The following is a 12,326-nucleotide window of genomic DNA, read 5'->3' on the forward strand; positions in this document are numbered from 1 at the left end:
TCATTTATGTTAGCTAAATATTCCCTCACAATCTTTCTGTTTACAGATAACTTGGATTCCTCTATTCCTTTCAAAGGACAGTGAAGATCAGTTGATGTTACATTTTCTTTCTGAGAGAAAACAGATGCAAAATAGGAATTAAAAAGTTCGGCCTTCTCAACATCCTCTCTTACCATTTCTCCATTTTCATCCTGTAAAAATCCTATAGCATCTTTGACTTTTCTTTTACTTTTGACATACCCCCAAAATCCTTTTTTATTGCTTTTGACATCTCTTGCAAGCCTTAATTCATTGTCAGCTTTAGCTAATCTGATGCGTGCCCTGCAGGATCTGCAGACTGCATTATAATCTTCTTTAGATATGCCTCCCTCTTTCCATTTAATAAACATTTCTTTCTTTCTTTTTAGCATGTGTTTAAGTTCTGTGTTCATCCATCCTGGTTTCCTTAAATGCTTCCCATTCTTCCTACTTTTCGGGATTGTTAACGATTGTGCTTTGAGAATCTCATTTTTAAAAATTTCCCATCCTTCCTGGACATTTTTGTCCTTAAGGACATCCAGCCATTGGATCCCTCCTATTCTCTTTCTGAGTCTCTTAAAATCTGCCTTTCTAAAATCTAACCTTGAAGTTTGAGTCTTCACATGTCTTCCTCCTCTAGTTATCCAAAATTCTATAATAGCATGATCGCTGCCTCCTAGGGTCCCAGCCACCTTTACCTCCTCAACCATTTCCTCCCTGTTTATAAGGATTAGATCCAAAGTAGCAGATCCCCTTGTTTTCTCCCCTACCTTTTGGAAGATAAAGTTGTCAGCAAGAGAGGATAAGAATTTGCTTGACCTGTTAGTTTTACGTGAGAGAGATTCCCAACAAATGTCTGGATAGTTGAAATCTCCCATGACCACTACGTCATATTTTTTGGAGAACTTGGTCATTTGATACATAAAGAGTTCATCCATATCTTCAGCTTGCCCAGGTGGCCTGTAGTAAATGCCTACAATGGTGTCCTTTCCGTTGTTCTCTCCTTGTATTCTTACCCAAACAGTTTCCACAGAACTCCCAGTCTCTGAAGCTTCAATCTCTGTGCAGATATACGCTTTTCTAACATACAATGCAACACCTCCTCCTCGTTTATCAAGTCTGTTTCTTGCAAATAAGTTGTATCCTTTTAGCCTTTTATTCCAATCATGTGTATCGTCCCACCAAGTTTCAGTGATTCCAATGACATCATATTCCTTTTCCTGCATTAGTAGTTCCAATTCTCCTTGTTTGTTGCCCATGCTTTGTGCATTTGTATAAAAACATTTTAGTTTGTGATTGGTTTCTCTTCCTCCCATATTTTTATTATTTAAATTGTTTTGTCTTTGTTCTTCCTTTCCACTTCCAGTAGCAGAGATCTCAATAGTATTTGTCAGTTGTATGGCTTTTTCTGGCCTTTTGCTTCCCTTCCCACATTGTTCTAGTTTAAAGCTCTTCTGATGAGTGTAGCAAGGCGACTTCCAAATACATGTTTTCCAGTCTTCGTAAGGTGCACCCCATCTCTAGCAAGTAGTCCATCGTATAGGTAATTCATTCCGTGATCCAGAAATCCAAATCCTTGTTGACGGCACCATCGACGTAGCCAGTTGTTCACCTGTAGAATCTTATTCCACCTCATTGTTCCATGGCCATCCACTGGGAGGATGGATGAGAAGACCACCTGCGCTCCCAATTCTTTCACTTTCTTGCCTAAGTCTTCAAAGTCACTGCAGATGGTTTCCAGGTCCTTTCTTGCGGTGTCATTTGTCCCCACATGTATTAGCAGGAATGGGTAGTGATCTGTAGGTCTGAAGAGTCTTGATATCCTGTCAGACACATCTTTAATTTTTGCTCCTGGAAGACAGCACATTTCTCTTGAGGTTATGTCTGGTCTGCAGATAGCGGCCTCTGTTCCTCTTAACAGGGAATCCCCCATGACCACCACTCTCCGTTTTTTCTTCACAACATTCTTCTTTCTCCATCCAGGAGGATTTTGAGGGCTTACAAGGTTATTCATTGCTGGCAAAGTCTTATTTTGCTGTATTTCTTCATGGTTCTCCTGGGTGAGAGCCTGGTACTGGTTCCTGAGCAGTATGGGTGCTGACTGCCTCTCGATCCTCCTGCTTCTGTGGGTCACATGCTTCCATTCCTCTGTTTCCTCAGGTGCAGTTCGAATTTCTTCTCTTTCTGAATCATGAAGAGATAATTCTGCTCTGTCTAAGAACTCTTCACCTTCCTTAATGATTTTCAAGGTAGTTAACCTCTCTTCTAGATTTCGCAACTTTTCCTCCAACAGGGACACAAGCTTGCATTTCTGGCATGTGAAGTTTGGCTTTTCCACTGGCAAGTCTGTGAACATGTAGCAGGATATGCAGTTCACCAAATGGCTCCTGGACTCTTCCATGTTCTTATTGTTAATGTTCTGAAAACAGTGAAAAAAGCTTAAAAAAAAAGCTTCAAAATGCGCGCGCCGGTAGGCGCGCGGTTTACCGATGTCCTCTTTTCAGCTCCAACAGCCAAAATCCAGTGTTCTTTGAGCTCGCGGAGACTCTTCACTTACCCCAAAATGCAGTGGGAATATGCAAATTATCTCCTCAGGACTTCTCCCCTGGTTTGAGGCTGTAAATTGCTTATAATTCCCCCAGGAGCACGGTCTGAAGAGAGTGCTCTCAGTGTGTGCATCCTCTTGGTGCTATGTCCAGGCCATGTCCTTCCTGTTGATGTACAATACGTCTGAAGGTGGCGTTGATTGGGAGCAGGATTGTGTGATTTAACATCCTTACGGAAATGCGAGTTGTGACACCAATGGAACGGCGGCAGAACAGGAAGTGCGTATGAGTGTTTTTATTTTAAAAAGGCCAAACATGAGGAATGAGAAGAAGTTGTCCTAGTAGTGGACAACCCCTTTATGAAGATATAATTTTCGGTTAAAAATGAAAAAGACTTCTCCCCTGTGTGACTTCTCTGAAGTTTGTCAAGGGTTAATTTCCGTGTAAAACATTTCCCGCATTAAAAACATGAAAATGGCTTCTCGTCTGTGTGAGTTCTCTGGTGAATACGAAGTGATGATTTCTTCACAAAACATTTCCCACATTCTGAACAGGAAAAAGGTTTCTTCCCTGTGTGAGTTCTCTGGTGCTTAACCAACTCTGATTTATCTTTAAAACATTTCCCACATTCTGAACAGGAAAAAGGCTTCTCCCTTGTGTGATTTCTCTGGTGTATAACCAAATCTGATTTCCGGCTAAAACATTTCCCACATTCTGAACAGCAAAAAGGCTTTTCCCCCATGTGAGTTCTGTTGTGATTAACCAAACCTGATTTCCGGCTAAAACATTTCCCACATTCTGAACAGAAAAAAGGCTTCTCCCCTGTGTGAGTTCTCTTGTGCTTAAGCAACTCTGATTTCTGGATAAAACATTTCCCACATTCTGAACAGGAAAAAGGCTTCTCCCCTGTGTGAGTTCTGTTGTGATTAACCAAACCTGATTTCCAGCTAAAATATTTCCCACATTCTGAACAGAAAAAAGGCTTCTCCCCTGTGTGAGTTCTCTTGTGCTTAAGCAACTCTGATTTCTGGATAAAACATTTCTCACATTCTGAACAGGAAAAAGGCTTCTCCCCTGTGTGAGTTCTCTGGTGTATAACCAAATCTGATTTCCAGATAAAACATTTCCCACATTCTGAACAGCAAAAAGGTTTTTCCCCTGTGTGAGTTCTGTTGTGCTGAACCAAAACTGATTTCCGGCTAAAACATTTGCCACATTCTGAACAGGAAAAAGGTTTCTCCCCTGTGTGAGTTCTCTTGTGCTCAACCAAACCTGATTTCCAGCTAAAATATTTTCCACATTCTGAACAGGAAAAAGGCTTCTCCCCTGTGTGAGTTTTCTTGTGCTCAACCAAATCTGTTTTCTGGCTAAAACATTTTCCACATTCTGAACAGGAAAAAGGCTTCTCCCTTGTGTGAATTCTCTGGTGCTTAACCAAAACTGATTTCCAGCTAAAATATTTTCCACATTCTGAACAGAAAAAAGGCTTCTCCCCTGTGTGAGTTCTCTTGTGCTCAACCAAAACTGATCTCCGGCTAAAACATTTCCCACATTCTGAACAGGAAAAAGGCTTCTCTTCTGTGTGAGTTCTCTTGTGCTTAACCAAATCTGATTTCCGGCTAAAACATTTTCCACATTCTGAACAGGAAAAAGATTTCTGGTTAAAACATTTCTGACATTCTGAACAGCAAAAAGGCTTCTCCCCTGTGTGAGTTCTCTGATATTTGATTAAACTTGATTTCTCTGTAAAACATTTTCCACTTTCTGAACAAGAAAATGGCTTCTCCTCTTTGTGACTTCTCTGGTGATTAACAAGATTTGATTTCTGGTTAAAAAATTTCCCACACTTGAAACAAAAAAATCTATTTTCTGCTGTGTGAATGCTTTGATATTTAAGAAAAGACTTTTCTAGAGAAAAACTATTTCCATATTCTGAACATGAAAATGGCTTCTTTGCTTTAGGAGCAATTTGTTTTTTAATGCTTATTTTGTGACTTTGATTTTCCTTAGTAATCGGTAATGAATCAGAAGACAGGACCTGTTTCAAATGATCAGATGACAGATCTTTGCTGTGAAGGGATGATGGTATATCTGGAGTAATGGCATTTACTTCAATTGTATCTTGTGTAATCTCAAGATCATCTGATTTAAAAATTGAAGATGTCAGCTGTTCCTCTGATCTCCTGGTACAGTCATCTGCCAAGAATAAAACCAATTATTATTTATGAATAACATATCCTTAAAATTTGTATTGTTGATTATTTCTACTTAAACTCTCTGTAAAAATGAACTTTGTGTAAAAGTATCATTATTTAGCAAGAAAACATATCACAGAAAAAAATCAGCCTTACCAACACCAAATCAGTTAACAAATGCATTAGCATTTTAGTGTTGGTTGGGTGTACTGAGGTGTCTGTCCATGTGGGGTGCACTTATATAGTGCTGGGCAGCCTTCCTGATGTAATAGTATGGGCATCATTAGGCTACGCCAGACACTGTGCATCTCACCTACCTGTGTGACTGGCGTCCTATGCAAGCTTCTTCTGTGTGCATCTTTAATACCACCCCCTCCATGAATTGGTATGATTGTGAGTGGTTGCTCCATCAGTATTTTGCACCTGCGCTGCCCCCACCTTTATCATGGGGGTCTGTGGCATCCTGCTAGTGCATTTGTTATATGATTTGGTGTTAGTAAAGCTGTATCTTTTTCTGTGATTTTTTTTTAATTTTGCCCTATGTTAGCCGTCATTATTCATCAAGACAATAACAGTTCACAGTCTAATAAAAAACCTCATAGGATGAACCAGTGGATCGTAGTGTTCAACTGTTTGTTAATTCTGCCTCCCAAATATGGAATAAAAAGCCACCAACCAATGTTATGTAGGTGAAATAACACCAATAAAACTACTCATCTCACAAAAAACAAGTCCCCACTCAGGTCCATCATCTGTCAATGGAAAACCAGTGGTTTCCACATTATTAGTGGCTCAAAGGCTTTTGAAAAGCAACATGGCTTCCATAAACCAATCCAGCAATATCCGCTCCCCCAAAGTCAAACCTCACCTTCACTTGAAAGCCTTGCATGTGCACAAAACACATTTAGCATCCATGTATTTTGTAATGCACACACCCGGACTGACTGGCGTGTGCGTGTTTAGTGATTCCACTGTGCCATGAACCGGAGAGTGCCTGGAGGGGCGTAACTAAGTATCTGCCAAGGTCGCACGACGGCATACGATGCCAGTGCACCAAGGAGGAACCGGGCAGAGGGACCAGGTGCTACTCCAGGTCAGACTCCGCACACCGCTGTTAACCCACACAGGGGAATACTGGAACAGGCAGGTTAGGCTGGCACACGGACTGGTGGGTATAGGCAGACAAGGCTGGAATGCAGACGGGTGGATGCTGGCGAGCATGACTGGTATGCAGGCAGGCAGGTACTGGCTGGTACGACAGGCTGGAGCACAGAGTGGATAGGACCCAGTTCAGACTGGGACTCAGGAACAGAACCGCAGATGCGGTGGACAAACACAGCAGAGTGAGACCGCCCGGAGCGGCAAGCAAGAGCAGAGCAAGACGAGACCGCCAGTAGCGGTGAGTGAGAGTAGAGCAGGACAAGGCCACCTGGAGCGGTGAGCAAAGGGTCAGAGCAGGGCGAGACTGCCGGAGCAGTGAGCAAGGAGTCAGAGCAGAGCGAGACTGCCGGAGCAGTGAGCAAAGGGTCAGAGCATAGCGAGACTGCCGGAACAGTGAGCAAAGGGTCAGAGCAGAGCGAGACTGCCGGAGCAGTGAGCAAAGGGTCAGAGCAGAGCAAGACTGCCGGAGCAGTGAGCAAAGGGTCAGAGCAGAGCGAGACTGCCGGAGCGGTGAGCAAAGGGTCAGAGCAGGCTAGAACTGCCGGAGCAGTGAGCAAAGGCAGAGCAGGCTAGAACCGCCAGAACGGTGAGCAAAGGCAGAGCAAGCTAGAACCACCGGAGCGGTGAGCAAAGGCAGAGCAGGCTAGAACCGCCGGAGCGGTGAGCAAGGCAGAGCAGGCTAGAACCGCCGGAGCGGTGAGCAAGGCAGAGCAGGTTAGAACCGCCGGAGCGGTGAGCAAGGCAGAGCAGGCTAGAACCGCCGGAGCGGTGAGCAAGGCAGAGCAGGCTAGAACCGCCGGAGCGGTGAGCAAGGTAGAGCAGGCAAGAACCACCGGAGCAGTGAGCAAGGCAGAGCAGGCTAGAACCACCGGAGCGGTGAGCAAGGCAGAGCAGGCAAGAACCACTGGAACGGTGAGCAAGGCAGAGCAGGGGGGACAGGGCTCTGTTCACATGGAACAGACAGGAAGGGAATGGCAGAACCAGATACCCACAGGGTACTTGCAGTGAAGTAGCGAGTGGACCACAAACTCACAAACGGAAGTACAGTGACAACGAGCAGGAGTTAGGTACGAGTTCAGACTCTGCAGAAAAAGGGAAGGTACAGACATAGAGAAAAATAGGAAACAGGCTAGGAGAGTATTCAGACAAGAACAGACACAACAGCAAGATACAGGAGCGGGTCTAGGTATGCGGCCCCTAGAAGGCGGAAAGAACAGGCTAGGAGCGTGTTCAGACAGGAACAGGCAAGATACAGGAACGGGTCTAGGTATGCGGCCCCTAGATAGCGGAAATAACAGGCTAGGAGATAGTTCAGACAGGACACAGTTCAGACACGGGAACTGATACCGCAAGGCAGGAAACAGACAGGACCTGGCACATCAGTGATTAGAAGCCAATTGACAGAACACAATACTCAGGCGAGGATTCCAGGGAGGAGCTGGGTTAAATACCAGGTGACAGACAGCAATAGGCTGAGGACGCATTAGGGGTGTGTCTGCAGCAGCTACAAGTAACAGGAAGTTCAGCAGGCATCGCCCTAAGCAGACAGAGCAGAGCAGAGCAGACAACATGGAAAGATGCCAAAGTCTGGACTGGAAATCAGGTACGCGCTCTTGCACAGTGGGAGATGAACCACTATGCAAGGACGCCGCCAGGTATGTTACATATTTGACATTACTATAGTGAGAAGAACCCACTTAATTGATGGTGTGTGTCTCCTGGAGCACAATCTGGGCACTATGTGTTGGGTAATGAAATTATATATTTGTAATTTTCACTCTCCAACATCCACTGCGTGCTAATTTCTGGAAAGTGCCTGTGGAGTCAAAATAGTCACTACTCCTATAGATTATTTCACTGAGGGTTATAATTTCCAAAATGGAGTCACTTTATGGGGATTTCTATTGCTCTGGTTTTCTGCAATTTGGTCACATTAGGGCTTCTGCAAATGGTGGGTCCCATCTCCTCTGGGATCTGCTCCTGCGACGTCTGCTTCTCTAACCAGAAGCCGCCTTATTCATCCTGCAGGCGGCGCTGGTGATGGAGGAGACATCAGAACCATAAACTCTGGGCGGCGCAGGCTCTGTCCAGCCACTAAGATTAGGGTGCCTGGGACCATTAGTACTATCCAGTCTGGCAGTATGGGTGTGTGTGCTGTCCAGCTGGAGTAATCGGCTTCCTGCTTCAGCCAACTGGAAGCACTGCACCCTACTAAAGCTGGAAGCATATTGCCGGAAGCTGCCAGATACAGCATTCTTCTCCTCCTCTGGTTCAGTCCTCTGTTCTCAGCTCCCGGCTTGTGTATTTGTTTCCTGTTCGGAGAATCTCTAATCCCGTTTATTTTACTTAGCATTATATATTGTTTTGAGTATATCAATAGCCAATCACCTACAGCCATACTACAGGCTTAAACCAATGTTAGTACGATTATTACGGAAACACACATATGGTCATATTATTGTTAGTTCGGCACATGATGGAAAGTTACAAGGTTATACATCCCGGCTCAGACTAGTTAGATAACAGGAGCAGGGTGTTTCATAGAATGTTCTTGAGAGAAAAGGTTCTTGTGAGAAAATTGCATGTGAAGCTGGAGAAAAGAATGAAAGAATGTATGCTATGCAAGGTGTAATAATAACATGATTTTAGAAGCAAGCACAAAATGAAGTAACTATAGCATGAATATCGATATGTCCTTTACATCAACCTTGTAACATAATAATTTGACACTCACTTGGTCAAATGTGAAGGGTCATTGCTGCCCTACCTCAACAGCTTGGTGCCGTAACTCGGATCCCTAACCAGGGAGGCCCCACCACCTCTGGACATCCACAAAGAGAGACTTGCTTTCGGCCTCCCCCACTGGAATTGGGACTGATCATCCCCCACAAAAGCCACGATAAGTGCACGAGTTCTTTACTAGTGATACTGACCATTTGGTGTGGTTTCCACGTGGTGCATGGTTGTTTGCAGTATCTCCGGATGTCTTGGTTGGATATAGTCAAAGGTGAGACTATAGGGGTGTAGTCCCATTAGGGGTCTGATATTGATAACTTTTAAAGCAGAACCACCTCGGATTGACAAGTGAATATTGTATGAATCTTCCTTAACTTCTGACAAAGATTCTTAGGAGACTGAACACTATTAGTATAAGTCGCGGCAGGTGATAGAAGATTGGGTAGGACACACACACAGATATAAGTATGTCGAGTGTCCGGACGGCTGCAGACGCGAGCTCTCCTCCTTTCACCTAGTACTGTACGTAACTTCCCCGAAGGGAGGGGTGAGTCAGTGGAACAGTTGAGGCCGGCTGGACTCATACTCTGCACAAATCAAGGATCTTTGTTAGTCGAAAGGCAGAAGTGCAGTGATTAATCAATGTTTCCGTGGAGCAGAAAGAAAGTGTCTCCCCCTCAGGAGGGAGAGGATGTGATGACTATCATGGTCGGTCGAGAGGGGAAAAGATCATTTAAGAATGCACCAAAAGTGTTTAAGGTGTTAAATTTTCCCATGGAGGGGAGACTTCAGCCTACATTGTGGGACGAAGGAATCCGGCAGAAAAGGGGAAGACTAGTTGACTGTGGATTGTTGGAAGATGCTGAAAAGTTTAGGAAAGTTGCACATGAGATTTGTGGTGATGGATATGTTCAAATAGAGGAGGAGATGAAGCCTGGTTATTTCAATTATCTTTATGTCAAGAAAGGAAAATTATCTAGCACTGTAACAAAGACTGGCTGTTTTGTGCTACAAAATGAAGCTGATGGGAAAAAGGTAGAGGAGGAAGAAGATTCCCCTTCCCAACTTATGTGTCCACAAACTGAATCAGAAGCCCCTAAAGAAGCATCCCCTACCCCCACAAATGTAGCCGTACCCCAGCCCCTGAATCCGGAAACTGAGCAGTTTATACCTAAGGAGATTAAATACCCTGCACTTCCCACTGGTGGCCAGCCACCACCATATAACCCAGATGGCTGTCTGTGTAATGTGTGTTGGGTCCACCAATCTGGGATGGCGCGAGACATAATAATAATGGAACCCGCAGAGCCAGTGCTGTAGCACCAACCTTCCCATTACTTAACGCTGACGGCGGGTATTATAAACCATTGCCCCCACCTGCTCCCGCCATGGTCCACACTCCATTCGGGGAGACCCAGGGACCTCCGAACTCTACCCTATTCACCCTCTTCCGAACTGGGGAAATAGAACATGGACACGAGTACCAGGAGGTGGCGTCTGTATTACTGAATGGTCCTTCGGAATTTTCTACCATACTGAGAATAGGCATGGGGAGTATAACGCAACAGCAAGTTGGGATCATTGTAAACGCAGCAAATGCAAATCTACAGCATGGGGGGAGGGCTAGCAGAAATATTTTGTATTGGGGGATTTACAATACAAACTGCATCCAACGATTACATCCGTGACCACGGTCCATTAACAGAAGGAGAAGTGATGGCTACAAGAGCGGGACAGCTATCATGTCAGTATGTTATACATGCGGTGGTACCAAAATATGATCCTCTGGATGTACCCAGGTCACAACACCTGCTTACAGAAATAATTCAAAACACCATAGCATACGCATCACAGCTTCATGTGGTCCCAACCCTAGCCCTGCCATTTATTTCCACCGGTATTTTTTGACATCCAAAACAAGATGTGGCCAAAATAATAGTCGGGGCTATAAAGCAACATCAACACGCATCCAACTAAATTGAGAGAGATAAGACTCTTGGCCATCGACAGGGATCTCGTTGATTATGCCGCTCAACTAATCAAACCCGATATCTGGTCTCCCCCAGTGTTCCCCTACCTCCAAGATCTCCCAACAGAGAGTACTCATGCTGATTTTCTTCCACCTTCACCCCCTCTCACAAAGATGGAGGAAATGGAGGAAGCGGACCACAATACCAGCCCACCCAAATATTCCCAGTTTACCCCAGTACAGACGGATACTCTGTGTAACCGTCTCCCGGATCCCGAACATTCCCCCATGGCTTTTTAAAGGGGCATGTCTGCAAACAGAGAGATATAGTCAACAACAAGGCAAGATCCTTTACACCTGCTCCATGTAAAAGCCGGTGAAGGATATTATCCCATGGTAGAGGCTGATGTCTCATATAATAGAGCATTAGACGCCAATACGTAATGAGAGTGGGGTTGACTTCTGTCAAGCCCTAAAATATAGGCTCTGGATAAGTTGGCTGATCAATCCACTACCCTCACAGATGTCACTCAAGAGAAGGGAGAGTCGGCTGAGAAGTTTTATGGAGGCCTTATACGGGTCTATAAGGACCTTGGGTTCTCCTTACATACTAAAAGTCATTGCCAGCTGTTAGTATCCACCTTTATCCAGGGGTTACGGACTGAAATCAAGGACGTGATATTGGCTGTACGACCAGATGTTGTGTCAGCCACCCCAGGAGATGCCCTAAAGGTAGCAAAAAGCTTCCAGAAAAGTGTCGCCCGGACCGCTTCTGCGGTTAAGCCTAAATCCAAACCCGCTGCAGTGGCAGTTGATGCATCCGCAGTACCCGCAACACAGTATCCTCCCTTACAGCCCCACTATTACCCCATGGTGGTACCTGATCAGCGAGTAATGTATCCCGGGAAAAGGCCAGTAGTGAATTCCTGTCATCAGTGTTGGAGGTGTGGCCGGACGGGACATTTCCAAAGGGACTGTCACACCCCTGCTAGCCAGTGCACCGCCCAAGCCCCCCTATCTAGAAATAGGACGCACGTCCCACGAGACAATGTCCCCCAAAACCATCCAGTCTGAAATGGAGGCCAACCAGAGTCTGCCATCGTGATGCCCGTAACCACCCCCGGGCTCTGTTCATCTGTAGTTCTCCCAATAGGAGGAAATCCGGTGAAGTTCATGGTAGACATTGGGGCGGCCAACTCCATTTTAAAATCCACTGAATTGCCTCAGGGTCTCCCAGTCCAATTTTCTAACGACAATCTAATATTGATCGGTGTAGATGGCAGACCTAACAAACACACTCTCACTAAACCTATTCCGATTGGCCCATTTCCGGAAGTAATGGCACAATTTGTCATATCCCCGACCTGCCCGGTAAATCTTTTAGGAGCAAACCTAAATTCTGATCCCGAATTCAATACCAGGACAATGGTCAGATGATCCTTACTTTAAAGGATCCAAACTATGATGCACACATAGAGTAGGTCTGCATCTTACGGGCGCTACCCACGGTTATGATTAACATATCAAATACGATTGGAAATCTCCCAAAAGATCCCAGGTTAGCTCCATACACAGAGGAAATCCCTTCTCATCTGTGGTCACAAGGCCCAGACGACATTGGGAGATTGCCGGTAGAACCAATACAGGTGTACCTCAAGCCCGAAGCGCCCTTTCCCAAGGTTCGCCAGTACCCGCTCACAC

The 12,326-nt window shown here is 45.1% G+C and overlaps 1 protein-coding gene and 1 pseudogene across 1 annotated transcript in view; both read right to left on the bottom strand.

Moving 5' to 3' along the window:
* Nucleotides 1-12,326, bottom strand: part of LOC141218921 (gastrula zinc finger protein XlCGF66.1-like) — a 384,436-nt gene that overhangs the window by 350,881 nt on the left and 21,229 nt on the right. The gene's annotated exons all lie outside the window — the stretch shown is intronic.
* The window catches only part of LOC141218904 (uncharacterized), a 65,577-nt pseudogene continuing 54,981 nt past the window's right edge, over nucleotides 1,731-12,326 (bottom strand).

Source organism: Phyllobates terribilis, unplaced genomic scaffold (genome assembly GCF_046119375.1).
Source record: "Phyllobates terribilis strain yellow unplaced genomic scaffold, ASM4611937v1 Scaffold_251__1_contigs__length_2838608, whole genome shotgun sequence".
Classification (NCBI taxonomy): domain Eukaryota; kingdom Metazoa; phylum Chordata; class Amphibia; order Anura; family Dendrobatidae; genus Phyllobates; species Phyllobates terribilis.